Source organism: Dermacentor albipictus, chromosome 7 (assembly GCF_038994185.2).
Source record: "Dermacentor albipictus isolate Rhodes 1998 colony chromosome 7, USDA_Dalb.pri_finalv2, whole genome shotgun sequence".
NCBI classification, from domain to species: domain Eukaryota; kingdom Metazoa; phylum Arthropoda; class Arachnida; order Ixodida; family Ixodidae; genus Dermacentor; species Dermacentor albipictus.
This window is the reverse complement of record NC_091827.1, coordinates 117,320,810-117,335,981: the sequence shown is the minus strand read 5'-3', so window position 1 is coordinate 117,335,981 and position 15,172 is coordinate 117,320,810. Positions and strand designations below refer to the sequence as shown.

Below are 15,172 nucleotides of genomic sequence, written 5' to 3'. Positions count from 1 at the left end.
CACGCAAGATTAGATAGGCTGTATGTTTCTGCTGGTCTCGTGCCACTATGCACAGCCCATGATGTAAAAGCTGTGTTGTTTTGTGATCATTGCCTTGTGAGTGCAACTTTTGGAACGAAGGGATGGAAATCACGCTTTAATTGGCACCTTTGGAAACTAAATGAGAAAATTTTAGACGATGAATGTTTTCTCAAGGAAATAAAAAGCAATCTTGATGGTGTACTAGTTAAGCAAGCGGACTGTTTTGCCGTTGAATGGGAAAGTTTCAAAGAACGAGTGAAGCTCGAAGCTATAGGAAGAAGTAGCGCGATTCAGTATAAACAGAAAGAAAAAGAAAGGGAACTTCGCGAACAACTCGAGTGCTTGGTTAGGATGGAAACCAATAAGCCAGGAAATTTTAGAAAAGAAATAAAAGGCGTGAAGTGTCAGATCGAAACAATTGACACTGACAGGTACAGAGCAGCAATAATACGCTCAAGGAGCGATAACTTGTGGGCAGGCGAAGCGCCTACAAAGCGGGCGCTATCAGATGAAAAGCGGTACGCTTGCCAGAAGGAAATCAGGCAAGTAAGATACGAGGGGCACATTACAAGCGACCCTAGTGAGATTCCGCACGTTATTACGGAATACTTTGCTGATTTTTTTGGCAATAGGTGCGAGCATGCGCAAGAGTTGGAAGAGGATTTCCTCCGACTAATGCCAACACTCGACAATGATGTAAGAGAGCGTCTTGAATTGCCTATTACTTTGGAAGGGATCGAGAAAGCAATAGATGATCTCCGTCTGGAAAAGCGCCGGGGCCAAGTGGGCTGAACGCTGCCTTCTACAAAATCTTTAGACATTATGTTTCGCAGTTCTTGTTACAAGTGATAACCGAAGCCTATGGACGCAAACATGTTGCATTGTCCTTTGGTATTTCACACATTGTGCTTATTCCTAAGTCTGAGGATCAGGAGAAACGAATGTTAGTGTGGTCCTACAGACCTATCAGCCTCACTAATGTCGACCACAAGGTGTACATGAAGGTACTAGCCAGACGGCTTCAGGGTGTAATCGAAAAATGAGTAGGGCCGCACCAAACCTGTGGCATCAGACGTCGCAGCATTGCAACAAATATACATGTGGCCAGAACCGTATTGGAGTGTGCTGATGCGCTTGGAAGCCAGGTAGCTATGATACAGCTGGACTTGGCTAAAGCGTTCGACCGCGTTTCACATGACATTCTTTTCTCCATTCTAGAGTATGGTAACCTGAGTAGTGTAATAGTAGGAGTAAAAATGGCGCACGCAAATTGTATGACACGCATTATAGTTAATGGTGACCTTACTAAGCGCCTCACAGTGCGTTCTTCGGTGAGGAAAGCTTGTCCGCTCTCTCCCCTGTTTTTTGCAGCGTATCTAGAGCCGTTATGTCTGGCCATTCTCAACAGTGATTACGTCACGGGTTTCGAGCTGCAATCTGCTCAGGTGAAACTTCCTGCGTATGCGAACGACACAGCGGTATTTTGCACGAACAGAGAAAGCATTTGTGAAGTTACAAACATTCTGGAAAGGTTTTGTAACCAGACTGGATGTCAAGTAAAGTGGGAAAAAAGTTCTGGATTTTGGCACGGGCAATGGGATATTACACCGCAATTTTTTTCACGGCTGCAATGGTCTCCCATGCCAACGCGATACCTTGGTGGGCCCCTAAAATGTTATCGCGATACCAGCCCACATTGGAACGAAGAGATGTCAAGGCGCGAGAGAAAGCGGGAGCGTGGAAAGGAAGGAATCTGCCAATTTTCTCACGTGCCTTTGTCTGCAATGTTTTTCTCATTTCAAAAATATGGTACCTCATGAATGTGCTGTGTGCTTCGCGGACTTCTATTCAAAAATTTCATCGTATATTTGCCGTCCTTCTTTGGACTTTGACCTGGGGAAAAACGAGGAGACCAAACTTGTTTCTTTCAGGGAAGAGTGGAGGCCTTGGACTGCTTCATTTGTTTTTGCGTCAAGTGGTATCACGCTTTATTTTCTTTCGTGATCAAAATGACACCTTCTTAAGAACGGATATACAGGTCCGATTGCAGAGGCTACTCCCAAGAAACATAGTGTCCTCTGGTGAGAACATGTGTGGTGCTGTAACCGGATTTTTGCGCGAGGTTGTGCTTTCTTGTAAGTTGTTAGAAGTGCGTTTTCCCCCAGACTATTTGTACAGTGTTCACAAGAAAAAGCTGTACAATGATCTTGTGGATATCATGCTGCCGGTGCCATTGTACCGGGCGCCTTATCGTGGAGGCTCAGGGCACAATATTTTAAAGCGAGTGTAGAAGATGTCAGCTAGGCCTGGCGTGAAAACGTTCTTTTTTAAGTTACGCTCTAATACATTACATGTCAAAACGTGGCTTCAAGAAAAGGGAATCTTTGTCCCTTCGGCAACGAACTGTTTTTTGTGTAAGAGGCCAGATACGGTCGAACATGTTTTTATGGACTGCTGGGACGCGAAATTCCACTGGGACGTCCTACAGAGAACCATAAAGAAAGAGTTACCACTAGACCATTATGGTGTCAGGTTTTTACCGGTTGATCACGAAGATGTACCATATGATTTTTTCATGCTTCTTGGCCTCCACAGCTTGTGGAAAACACAAATGCAAGTAAGGCATGCAGATGTTAATACGCGCAGTGCACGTGAAAACTTTACTCAAACCACGGCTTACCTTCGGGAATGCATCCTGGCACAGCATGACCAACCTCAGTAGGTAACACTTCTTGATGATTTAATGAGTTTGAAGAAATTTTAACTTTGCTCGCCTCAGCTCAAGCGTAGCTGAAGTGCTTTATCGTTTGTGACTTATCGTTCCTCATGTGAACTTCGGCAATAAAGAAAAAGAATAGCTCAGTGACTTCATTATGTTGAATGATCTGCACTGTATATGGCGGGCGCGACTGGCTGGGTACCACTGTGATCCCGACGCGAGGCCGGTTCATATATATTTCAGAGAATGTATGTCGCGGTTTGTTGATGTACAGAAACTGCAATAATGTGCACCGGATTGGCTGTCGAGGCTAGAAGCTCTCACAGCCATGAAGGAATTTTAATTTGACAACGCCGATCCTGTATGGACGGATGGCATTATTGTAATTTTTTTCGCTGTTTTGCATTTCTGAGATGTGTGTAATATTTGTATTTTCTGTGTTATGTCAAAGACCGGAATTAAATAATAAAAAAAAGAATAGCTCAGTGGTAGAGCCCTGGTCTTGTAAACCAAAGGCCGTGAGTTCAATCCTCATTGGTGGCAGTGCATACTTTTTCTATTCACATATTTTATCTGAGTGTAATGCAAGCGCTATATAGCTGAACCATTTTGTGCGTCACTTCGAGTCGCCGCTATAGCTCAGTGCGGTTTCAGCTTCCGGCAGCCGAGCTGAGCGGAGGCAGGATGGCAGGCCCTTCCAGGGTGGCTACAGCGGTACTTTTTGGCCGCGGTAACAGGTCTATTGAAGTTGAGAATGATTATGAAGTTTTATTGCCGAGCCTTTCTACAGGGCGAGTTGTTTTGAATACTGTTTTTACATGCTGACGTCCGTGCCCGGCCATATCGAGTAGAACACTTCCGAGACACACTGGCTCGTCTGACGCTGCCCCGCGTATCGGCGTATCGTACGATAGGGGCGTATCGTACGAGCCATGTGTGGGCGGTGACTTTCAAGAATATGGATGCTGTGAAAAGGATCCTTGGCGTCGGTAGCCTCAAGGTGAAAAATTCTCGCGGCCACGTGATCGATCCAGCAAACCCAGATGTGCGGATGAAGGTACACTGGCTGCTCCACAATGTACTAAACGAAGATTTGAAACGTCCGTTAGCGCCATACGGCCAAGTGGCGGAAGTCAGCAGGGAGCGGTGGCGGGTACACGGCGTGGCCGACAAAGGCTCAACGACCCGTCTGGTAACGCTCAGGTTGAAGGTGGCCCTTAAATTTGCCGACCTTCCTCATCAAGTGAACGTGAGCGGTGAGCATGCCCTTGTTGTGCCGGGAAGAGCGCCCATTTGTCTACGCTGTCGAAGAAAAGGACACATTCGTCGTGACTGCCGAGTGCCGTGCTGTGGTGGCTGCTGGAGGTGCGGTCATAGGGAGCACGACTGCACGCTTTCCTATGCAAGCTTTATCGGGCTCGTGGAGGGGGGCGACGCGTCCGAGCTACTCATGGACGAGGCTGACGCTGAACACACAGCAAGACCGGGTGACAGAGGGTCCGACAGAGTGCTGGCGTATCAGTATCAACAGTATCAGTTGCTTTTGTTGCTTGAGAATGACGTTGATATTGCTGCCGTGCAAGAAACGAAAGTCGAGTCCCAAGAGCACACAGACCGCCTGCTTTCGCCTTTCCACTCCCTATACAATGTATGTGTCAGCCATTCTCATGGTACATCTGGTGGCTGTTTGCTTTTTATGAAGAACAGCATTGGTATTGTAGTAGAGTGTTTGCATATTGACGATATGGGACGATTAATTGTTTGTGATTTTTCTTTTTCTGGCGTGAACTGGCAGATTGTTTGTGTATATTTACCAAATAGGGAGCAAGAGCGCAAAATATTTTTCGAAAACCTCGAAGTGCACCTGTAGTGTGATAAGACAATTATTCGTCTCGGAGATTTCAATTGCGTTTGCATTCCCGAAGATAGGGCAAGCAAAGCGCCGGTGCGTGATTGTAGTGCCTTAATTTGGAATGCAATGGTTCGCGAGCGAGAGTTGGATGACGTAGGATATGTGCTTTCTCAGGGCACGCAGTCCCACTTTACCAGCTTAGCAGTCAAGCGAGGCTTGACAGAGCCTACGTTTCTACTGTGCTACTTCCCTTGTGCCGAGATTACAGTGTCAAGCACGTTTCTTTCAGTGACCATAACCTAATTATGTTCACCATCAATAAGAAAGAAAAGCAGAGGTTTAGCTCGGACCTATGGAAATTGAACGACAAGCTACTCGGTGATGACACGTTTGTAGAGAACGGTAAAACTGAATTAGAAGAAGTATTCGAGTGTAACATGGGCAGTTTAATTCATACATGGGAGTCTTTGAAAGAAAAAGTAGAAATGAAAGCTTTTGAAAGAGCATCTTGTATAAAACACCGCCAAATGACAGATGAAAAGCAGTTCAGTGCCAGTTAGATTTTTTACTCTGTCAAGAATGTGTGCCACCGGGCATGCGCAGTAAAGAAATTAAAGATGTGAAAAGACAGTTGGAGACTATAGAGATAGAAAGATACAAGGGAGCTGTGGTGCGCGCACGCACCGGAAGGCTTTGGTGTGGCGAGATGCCCACGAAACGTGCGCTGGCAGACGAGAGGAGCTACGCGATTAAAATGCAATCAAGGCGATAGAATATCAAAACGCCGTCACAAGCGATAAAGGAATAATTTGAACAAGCGTTTGGGGAACATTATCGCGAATTATTAGGAAGCATAAAACAGGGCAGTAGCACATTCAAGGATGATTTTTATCGCTTATGCCGCAACTCGACGACGACATAAAGGCAAGCTTAGAGGCACCTATCACCGTCAATGAAATTGAAAAATCAATTGAAGAAATGACCTCTGGAAAGACATCCAGATGGCCTAAGCGCAGCTTTCTATAAGAAATTTAAAAGCCTTGTGGCAGCAGCCTTATGTGAAGTTTTGCACGAGGCATGCGAAAAGAAAGAATTACCAGGGTCCTTCCGCAGATCACACATTGTCCTGATTCCCGAAACAACAGATTTCGCGAAACAGCAATTTATTGGATCGCACCGGCCCATAACCTTGGCCAATTTTGATTATAAACTGTTTATGGGTGTGTTGGCCAGGCGACTACAAACTCTTAAAGAAATCGTAGGGCCCCATCAGACCTGCGGCATCAAACACAGATCTATAACGACGAATATTCTCGATGCAAGGAATATTTTGGAAGGTTGTGAAGATTTTGAGAGTAGGGTAGCGATGCTACAAATCGATCTCGAGAAGGCCTTTGACCACGTGAGTCACGAGATCCTTTTGTGCATCCTCGACTACGTAAAACTGGGATCTGTGGTTTTGGAGAAGGTACGAATGGCATACACTGGATGCACTCCGAGGATTGTAGTGAACAAACAGCTCAGCGAAAGCATTCAAATCTTACCAAGCGTAAAACAAGGATGTCCTGCGTCAGAATTACTTTTCGCTCTCTACCTCGTGCCTGTTTGCCAAAAAGTGCTTTAGAATGAACGACTTCGTGGATTCCGCTTGATGACCGCGGAAGTCAAAGTGCTTAGTTATGCGGATGACATCGCAGTGTTCTGTGATGATCAAGAAGGTGTGAGAGTGGCAGTAAATGATGTGAAGACATTCTGTGGGTGCACCGGTAGTAGAATTAATTGGGATAAATGGCTCGGCATCTGGCATGAAAATCGGTGAAGTACACCCTCATTGTTTGAAAATGTCACATGGGCGGTGACGCCTGATAAGTATCTAGGCATACCACTCCAACACTACCAGGACACAACAGAATATTGGAAGAATGAAACGGAGCAACTACGCGAGAAGACCCAAAAATGGGGTAGCCGAGAATTTTCAATTTTTACGCGTTCAACTGTGTGCAACATATTTCTTGTTTCGCGAGTGTGGTATGTTCTTCAAGTGTTATCTATGACTCGTAATGCAGTTCAAAAGCTACACAGAGTGATGGCAGTATTTGTTTGGAGTTCTACGTAGGAAAGACCCAGTCGCACAAATTAGTTTCTGTCTGTGCGCAGTGGGGGGCTTGGCGTAGTCCGCCTATTCTTGCGGCAGATCGTGGCTAGGTTTATTTTCTCACGCGATCAAAGCGATTGCTTGTTGAGAACAGTGTTACATGTGCGATTGTCAAATTATTTGCCAGAATGTATTGTTTCAACGGGCAATGTCGAAGAAAGACGGCCAAGGGGTTATATGCTTGAAATCATTGATGCTTTCGAAATCCTAAAAGTATGCTTTTCAACGGAGTATCTCTCTGAGGTGACGCGTAGGAAATTATACAAAGATCTTGTAGAAACCATGTTGCCGCTTCCTGTATACCGATCACTGTACTCAAGAGGTCCAGCGGACGATGTTTTAGGAAGGGTTAAAAGGATGCCTGCACGGGCATCAGTAAAAACTTTCTTTTTCAAGCTACATAGTGGCACACACCCTACAAAACCTTGGTTGCGAGAAAAGGGCATTTTTGTTGCCTGGTCTGTAGAATGCATCATCTGCAAGAAGCCGGAGACAGTTGAACACATATTTCTGGATTGTAGTGATGCAGACTTTCTCTGGGACATCCTCCAGAGGACCTTGTAGAAATACCTGCCCATTACCCCGTACGGCATCCATTTTCTGCCTGTCAGAAACGTAAGGGGTGTGCCCTAAGACATGTTCATGGCACTAGTACTCCACAGCGTGTGGATAATGCGGATGGCCGTGCGCAACGAGGACTTGAATTCGCGACCGGCACGAGAGTATTTCATTGAGAGTGTAGAATACTTGAGAGAAGTGTACACAATTCCAACTGAAAAGCCTGAGTGGTACCCCCTTTTAGGAGAACTATCTATGATGAAATAACCGCATTTTTAGCCCCTCACGTGCTGAAAATGATGTGACAGCACTTTTAAAAGTGACAATGCACTGTATCTACTTTTGTTGTATGCCAAGCAGGCAATAAAAAAGGAGCTATAGCTCAGTGGTAGAGCACTGGTCTTGTAAACCAGGGGCCGTGAATTCAATCCTCAGTGGTGGCAGTGCGTACTTTTTCTATTCACATATCTTATCTGAGTGCGATTCAAGCACTACATAGCTCAACCGTTTTGTGCGCCACTTCGAGTCGCCGCTATAGCTCACTGCATTCCACTTCCGGCCACCACAGTGAACGATCGGGCAAGCATGTGCTCCCTCGGAGCGGTTACAGCGGCCAATGGCCGCGGAAGTAGGTCTTCTGACAAGCAGGCTGAAGATTACCAGGTTGTTTTGTCGCATCTGCCCACAGGTGATTCCGATTTAAATACGTTTTTTTTTGCATGGTTGCCTAAAGGAAAGGGCGTATCGTTGCGAGCATTTCCACGACGCACTCGACCGTCTTTCACTGCTGCCGGAGGTGGTTACCCTTGGAGCATACCAAATGAATCACCTGTGGGCAGTGACGTTCAAGGACGAGGAATGAAACCTTCAATGTCAAGAATGAGCGCTGCATTGTTATAGACCCCTACGACAGAGGAGTACGCCTGAAGCTCTACTGACTACTCCATGGTGTGCCGGAAGACGATGTGCGAACGGCTCTGGCGGTCTTCGGAAAGGTGACTGAAATAACAAGAGAGAAATGGAAGGTGAAAGGCTGCATTGATAAAGGATCAACAACGCGCTCCGTAAAACTAAAACTGAAAGCGGACGTCACCATCGAAGATTTGCCTCATCAACTTCGTGTTACTGAAGATGTCGCACCCGTCCAGGTTCCAGGCAGAGCTCCGCTCTGCCTCCGGTGCCGCGGCATCGGCCACATACGTCGGGAGTGCCGTGTTCCACATTGCGGGCTCTGTAGTCGCTATGGCCAGGACGAGACCCCGTGCGTGCACTCCTACGCCAGCCTAGCAGGCCCAGCCTGGAGGGATTTGGTTTCCGGGCACATGATGGACGCATTTGATGCTGAAGAAGCTACGAAAGAACGTGGCGAGGAAGGAAAGACTGAGGCAGCAGTGCCTCTGCATACCCCAGGCGGAGACGCCAACGAGCCGAGTAGCGAGGAAGACCCTGGGCCTATCGCTACCATAGCGAGCCTGGACACACCGAAAGATGACGCAAACAACACCCAAGACCACAGCAGCGATTCTTTTCCGGAAAACACGAAATCCACAGAGGAAATTTCCGCAGATGTCGATATGGCAGCATCTGGCAGCGGACCTGCAAAGCGAAACCGAGAGGAAACTGGAGACACCTCCGCAAGAGGTGATGGAACAAGCACTGGAGAACCTCCCCCAAAGGCTGCAACGTCCAGACGGCAGCCTTTCAAGCCAACGCCAAACCTTGCGTCGGCCCGACGGACTGTTTCAAAACTGCCGCCGTTTTAGCAGCGGCTTTTTCCTTCTTTTTCCCTTGTACAACCCCGCTCAGTGAGTGGAGTACTTGTTCGCGTTAATACCATGGAACAGCCACATATATGAAAACCTTGTCAGCCCATGACCCTGTTTCACGTAAAAATGTGAGTTATATATTGGCGATAATCCCAACTTGATATGGCAGTAAACTTTAAAAATGCTTTGCGCATCGCAACTTTTAATTCAAGAGGCCTTTCTGCGCGAAGACGGCAATACCAACTAAGTCGCATTTTCTTAGAAAGTGATATAGACTTGTTAGCGGTCCAAGAGACCGCAATCGAGAGTGAAGAACTTACTGATAAAATAGTTGAAGTCTTCCATAGCAGATATAATGTATCCGTGAGTCATGCAGTTGGTAGGTCCGGTGGTTGCGCTATCTTTATTCGAAAAAGCATTGGCGTTATTGAATCTGTGTCTAGTAGTGAAAATGGCTGGCTAGCAGTTTGTGATTTTGTTTTTGCTGAAATTGCCTGGCGTGCTGTTTGTGTATATGCACCGAGTAGAATCAATGAGCGGCAAGATTTTTTTTAACACTGTGCGACCTTGTCTAGAAAGCGAAAGAAGTGTATTACTTCTTGGCGATTTCAATTGCGTATGTGGACCTGAAGATCGATCTAGTGACAGAAATCATAGAGATAAAAGTGCAGAAGTATTAAGCGTATTGATTTAGGAGAATGAACTCGAAGATATTAGCTTAGTGTTGACGCATGAAGACCAAGGAAAATACACTCATTTTCGGAATATGTCACATGCTAGATTGGATCGAATTTATGTGCCTGCTGAATTTGTACCTTTGTGTGCCCAGTACCATACGCAGCATGTGAGCTTTAGTGATCACTGCTTAGTCATGATTACTTTAGGTGCAAAGAAAAAAGTGTCAAAGTTCAGCTGGGAGTTGCGGAAATTCGACAACAAATTACTAAAGGATGAAATTTTTCTTGCAAAGATAAAGGAATATATAAACAGTATGCAGCTGAATCAAACACGTAATTTTATACCGGTGTGGGAACAGTTCAAGATCGACTTCAAAATCGCCGCTTTAGAAAGAGCAAGTATTTTAAGGCAGAAAGAAAAACAGCCAGAAAAGGAGCTGCTTATTGCATTAGATTACATGGTCAGCGCAGACAATGCTAAGCCCGGGTTGTTCTCGAAAGAAATAAAAGAAGTAAAGGCGAAGCTTGAGATCATAGAAACAGAAAAGTATAGCGGCGCAATGATAAGGGCGTGGTGCGAGAGGCTATGGTTGGTTGAGATGCCCACAAAGCGCGCCTTCAGCGATGAGAAGAGACATGAAGTATCGAAAGAAATTAGTGAAATCAGTTTTCAAAATAACGTTACTCGAGAGAGTGAAATGATAGAGCGTGCCTTTGTTGAATATTACAGAATATTCCAGTCAATATTACATAATGACTGGAATATGCGATAATCATGCTATACTGAAAGGTTTCGAAGTGTTTTTCTGCCACTCATGCCTAGTCTTGATGACCAGACAAAGCAGTCACTTGAAAGGCCAATAACAGTCGCAGAAGTTGAGCAGGCCATAGACGATCTCAGTCCTGGTAAATCATCTGGCCCAGATGGTCTCGGGGCAGCTGTATACAAGTTCTTCAAAAGTGAAATGGCAGAATTTCTACACCGAGTTATTGAAGCGTGTTATGAAAAGAAACTAACACCACCGTCCTTTCGAATATCCCACGTCATACTCATTCCGAAAACTAATGATCCGGTCAAACTGCTTTCAGTAGAAACATACCCACCGATAAGTTTAACGAATACTGATCACAAGGTCTTCATGAAAGTTTTGTCTCGCCGTTTCCAAAGCGTTGTAATGTCCCTTGTAGGTCCGCATCAGACATGCGGAATTAAAGGAAGATCTATTCTTACAAATATCCATGTAGCAAGAACTGTTCTTGAATGTTGTGATGCCATGCAGGATCCGGTTGCTATGCTTCAACTAGGTTTGAATAAAGCATTTGACAGAGTCGTGCACGAAATATTGTTCCTTATACTGAATCGCGTCAATGTAGGATCTTTAGTTCTAGAGGGCGTGAAAATGGTGTATGACCAATGTACAGTGAAACCTCTGAATAATAAGAAACTGAGTGAAAGTATTTGCGTTGAAACTTCTGTAAAACTAGGCTGTTGTTTATCATCCCTCCTTTTTGATCTTCACATCGAACCCTTTTGTTGAAAAGTACTTGCAAATGCGATTGTTCGGGGCTACACTTTTTTCAATACTGAAGTTAAGGTCCTTGCTTACGCTGACGGTATAGCAGCCTATTGCGAAGATGAAAGAAGCGTGCGTGAAGCTGTACGAGAGGCTAAGGATTTTTGTACAGCAGCAGGAAGCGTGATTAGTTGGTCAAAATGTTTTGGCTTCTGGCATGGCAACTGGGAACACGCTGCAGACACATTGTGCAACACACAATGGAACACCACTCCGGATAGCTATTTGGGAGTTCAACTGAAACGCTATAAGGATAGCAAGGACTATTGGGCAGACGGAGCAGGAAGAGTTAAGTTACAAACAGAAAAATGGGGGGGACATAATTTTTCCATGTTTTCAAGAGCCGCTGTTTGTAATGTGTTTCTAATTGCTAAGTTGTATTATGTACTGCAGGTGATAGGAATTACTAGAGTTTCTGTAAAAAACTGCATAGGGTCTTTGCAGTTTTTATCTGGAGGTCCACTTGGGAGCGCATGAGCCGTTTCAACCTTTTTCATCAAGTTAGAAACGGGGGCTTGGGACTGTCACATTTATTTTTCAAGCAGATTGTGACAAGATTTTTTTTTCTTGCGTGAACAGGCTGACGTTTTTCTTCGAACTGTAATCCAAGTGCAGCTACAGGATCCCTTGCCAGATTACGTAACATCAACGTATTGTTTGAGGCCCGCAGTACCTTCGAGAAGTTGTATCTTCGGTGCAGATTCTGAGGGCAAGATTCTTCTATGAGTACCTAATGAGTGTGACACGTAAGCGTTTATAGAAAGACCTGCTTGATGTTTTTTGGCCGATTCCTGTGTACCGTGGGTTGTACCAGCTGGGCTCTGAGCGAGACGTCCTCAAGCGTATTAAGGCCAGAATACATGGAGCGAACTTTCACGACGAAGTTGGGGCGGCAGAAAATCTGCCGCTCCGCGACGCCGTATGTTAGTCGGGCTGCGCTACATGGAGCGAAGACACGGCGGCCGCCACCGGTGAGTCGCTGCTTTGTTATCGGTGTGGCTAGGCAGTTTGATTCGCGCTAGGCCACTACTTCAAATATAGACGAGGCAAATGCGCTGTCAAAAAAAGAATTTTAACGACAACTATTATCGCTTTTGAATTGCGGAACACTCTAAAAATGCGTAATTTTTTTTTAAAATGATTTCTAGTGTTTTTTATGTGTTTGAGAGATTCATGTGCCGATGTTGTTTAAAGAAAGCGTTGATGCTATGCGTTGTGGCAACACTTGGCGGGTAAACAACTTTCAGCACCCCCAACTCCGCGGCTCTGTTCTGTGGCTCAACGCGCGCGCGGCCGAAGCAAGCAGACCCTAAAGTAGCGCATGTGAGCTTGTCTAACCATGGCTGTTATTAACTTATTAACCGCTTTGGATGCCATGAGTACGAAAAGCAGGAGACCGGCGTGAACGGTAGAGAGGGATCGGGATACACGGACAAGCGGGGAAGCCTAGCTGGAAGTCGGGGCGGATAGTGAGACCTGATTGGCTCGCTTTGGGGCGCCGCTCGTTTGCCGCTTCCGGTATCGTCGCCGCCCGACGAACTTTTCTGCGCCAGCTGGATCGGCGGCGAACGACGTTTTCTCCGCCGCCGCGCGTCACGCGTACGCCGCCGGGCGTCGAAAGCTGACTATTCGTCACATATTCGCTCCATGTATTCTGGCCTTTAGGCGAATGCTGGTGGAACCTTTAATGAAATCTTTCTGTTTGCAACTGCATACGGGCATACTACCCGTGAAGCCATGGTTACACAGCAAAGGGCTTTTTGTTCCATGGTCTGACAATAGCTCAATGTGTAGAAAACCGGAAGCAATTGAACATGTTTTTCTTGACTGCCATGAGCGATGTTCCTATGGGATGTCGTTCAAAGGACTTTATAAAAAGACCTGCATTTAAGTCCTTTCGGAATTCGGTACTTACCTTGTGCTGAACCAGAAGGAGTACCCAGTGATATGTTCATGGTCATATGCATGCACAGCATCTGGCGAACAAGAATGGACGTCAGACATGCGCATTTGTATCCCCAATCGGCAAGACACTATTTCGTAGAAGCTGTCGTTTACATTAGGAATGTTTATATGGCCCTGAATGATCCTCCGGAGTGGATGACTGTTTTCGATGAATTGGGCAAAATTAAGCCATTTTAAAACATACGAACTAGCCGAATGGCTAGGGATTTGATGTATTTTGTTTGCTGTTATGTTTGTACAATGTTCACCACAAGGTAATAAAGAAAAAAAAAGCCGCTATAGCTCAGTCGTAGAGCACTGGTCTTGTAAACCAGGGGTCGAGAGTTCAATCCTCACTGGTGGCTGTGCATACTTTTTCTATTCACCTATTTAATCTGAGTGTAATGCAAGCGCTACATAGCTGAAAGAATTTGTGCGCAACTTCGAGTCGCCGCTATAGCTCAGTGGTAGAGCACTCGTCTTGTAGACCAGTGGTCGTGAGTTCAATCCCTACTGGTGGCAGTGCATACTTTTTCTATTCACATATCTTATCTGTGTGGGATTCAAGCGCTACATAGCTGCACCATTTTGTGCGCCACTTCGAGTCACCGCTATAGCTCAGTCTTGACTGCCATGACCCGATGTTCCTATGGGATGTACAGTCGCGGACAGAATAAAATGGACCACGGGATCTCCGAAAACGTTCAATTCCCGAGCAGCCTGTAGCAGTAACCAGTAAAACTGCCCACGACAACATTGTTAGCATATTCTAGTCGAGATCCAAAATGCAAATACCAGATTGCGTTGTGAGGTTGCGGGGAGATATTCAGCTTTTTCTTAGATTTCATGGTCCGTAATATTCTGTCCGCTACTGTACTTCAAAGGACGTTAAAAAAAGACCTGCCTTTAAGCCCTTTCGGATTCGGTACTTACCTTGTGCAGAACCAGAAGGAGTAACCCGTGATATGTTCGTGGTCATGTGCATGCACAGCATCTGGCGAACAAGAATGGACGTCAGACATGCGCATTTGTATCCCCAATCGGCAAGACACTATTTTGTAGAAGCTGTCATTTACATTAGCGATGTTTATAGGACCCTAAATGATGCTCCGCAGTGGATTACTGTTTTGATGAATGGGGCGAAATTAAGCCATTTTAAAACATACAAACTAGCCGAATGGCTAGGGATTTGATGTATTTTGTTTGCTATTATGTTTGTAAAAGGCTCATCACAAGGCAATAAAGAAAAAAAAGTCGCTCATTCTGCATCCGGCAGCCGAGCTGTTCGGATCGTAGAGTCATGGCCTCTTCAGGGGCAGCGACAGCGGCCACTTTTGGTCGCGGAAACAGGATTAGGGAAGATGATAAGGAATATCCGTTCATTTTGCCTCAACGCCTAAAAGACGGGTGGTGATTAACACCGTGTTTTTGCACGGTGATGTGCGTGCGAGAGCATACAAGGTCGAAGATTTCAGGGACGCCCTACTGCCGACGGGCCTTTTACCGGACGTGCTATGCATAGGGGCGTACCAGATACACCACGTCTGGGCGGCGACCGTGAATGATGCGACTGGGACGAAAAGACTAGTTTCCCTAAAGGACCTGCAAGTGAAGGGAAGACGGTGCTTCATCGCGGACCCGCAGGACCAGCAGGTGAAGCTTAGGCTTCACTGGCTGCTGTACGACGTTGCCGACGAGGACGTCCGGACAGTGTTCGCGGCATTCGGCAAGGTGGAGGAGGTGAGCCGGGAGTGATGGCGAGTCGGAGGCATGGGAAACAAGACGTGGACTACCCGGACGGTGCTACTCAAGCTAAAGAACGGCGTCAAAGTTGAGGAGCACCCTCATCAGGTCCGCGTCGGCGGAGAGTTGGCCTTGGTGGTCGTGAACGGTCAACCCATGCAGT

At 46.1% G+C, this 15,172-nt stretch overlaps 2 non-coding genes across 2 annotated transcripts; both read left to right on the top strand.

Moving 5' to 3' along the window:
• The first annotated feature begins 13,559 nt into the window (after positions 1–13,559).
• Positions 13,560–13,631, top strand: TRNAT-UGU (transfer RNA threonine (anticodon UGU)). The gene has a single exon. It is a non-coding gene; the product is annotated as a tRNA-Thr (tRNA).
• An 85-nt stretch (positions 13,632–13,716) lies between these two features.
• Positions 13,717–13,788, top strand: TRNAT-UGU (transfer RNA threonine (anticodon UGU)). The gene has a single exon. It is a non-coding gene; the product is annotated as a tRNA-Thr (tRNA).
• Positions 13,789–15,172: the final 1,384 nt, after the last annotated feature.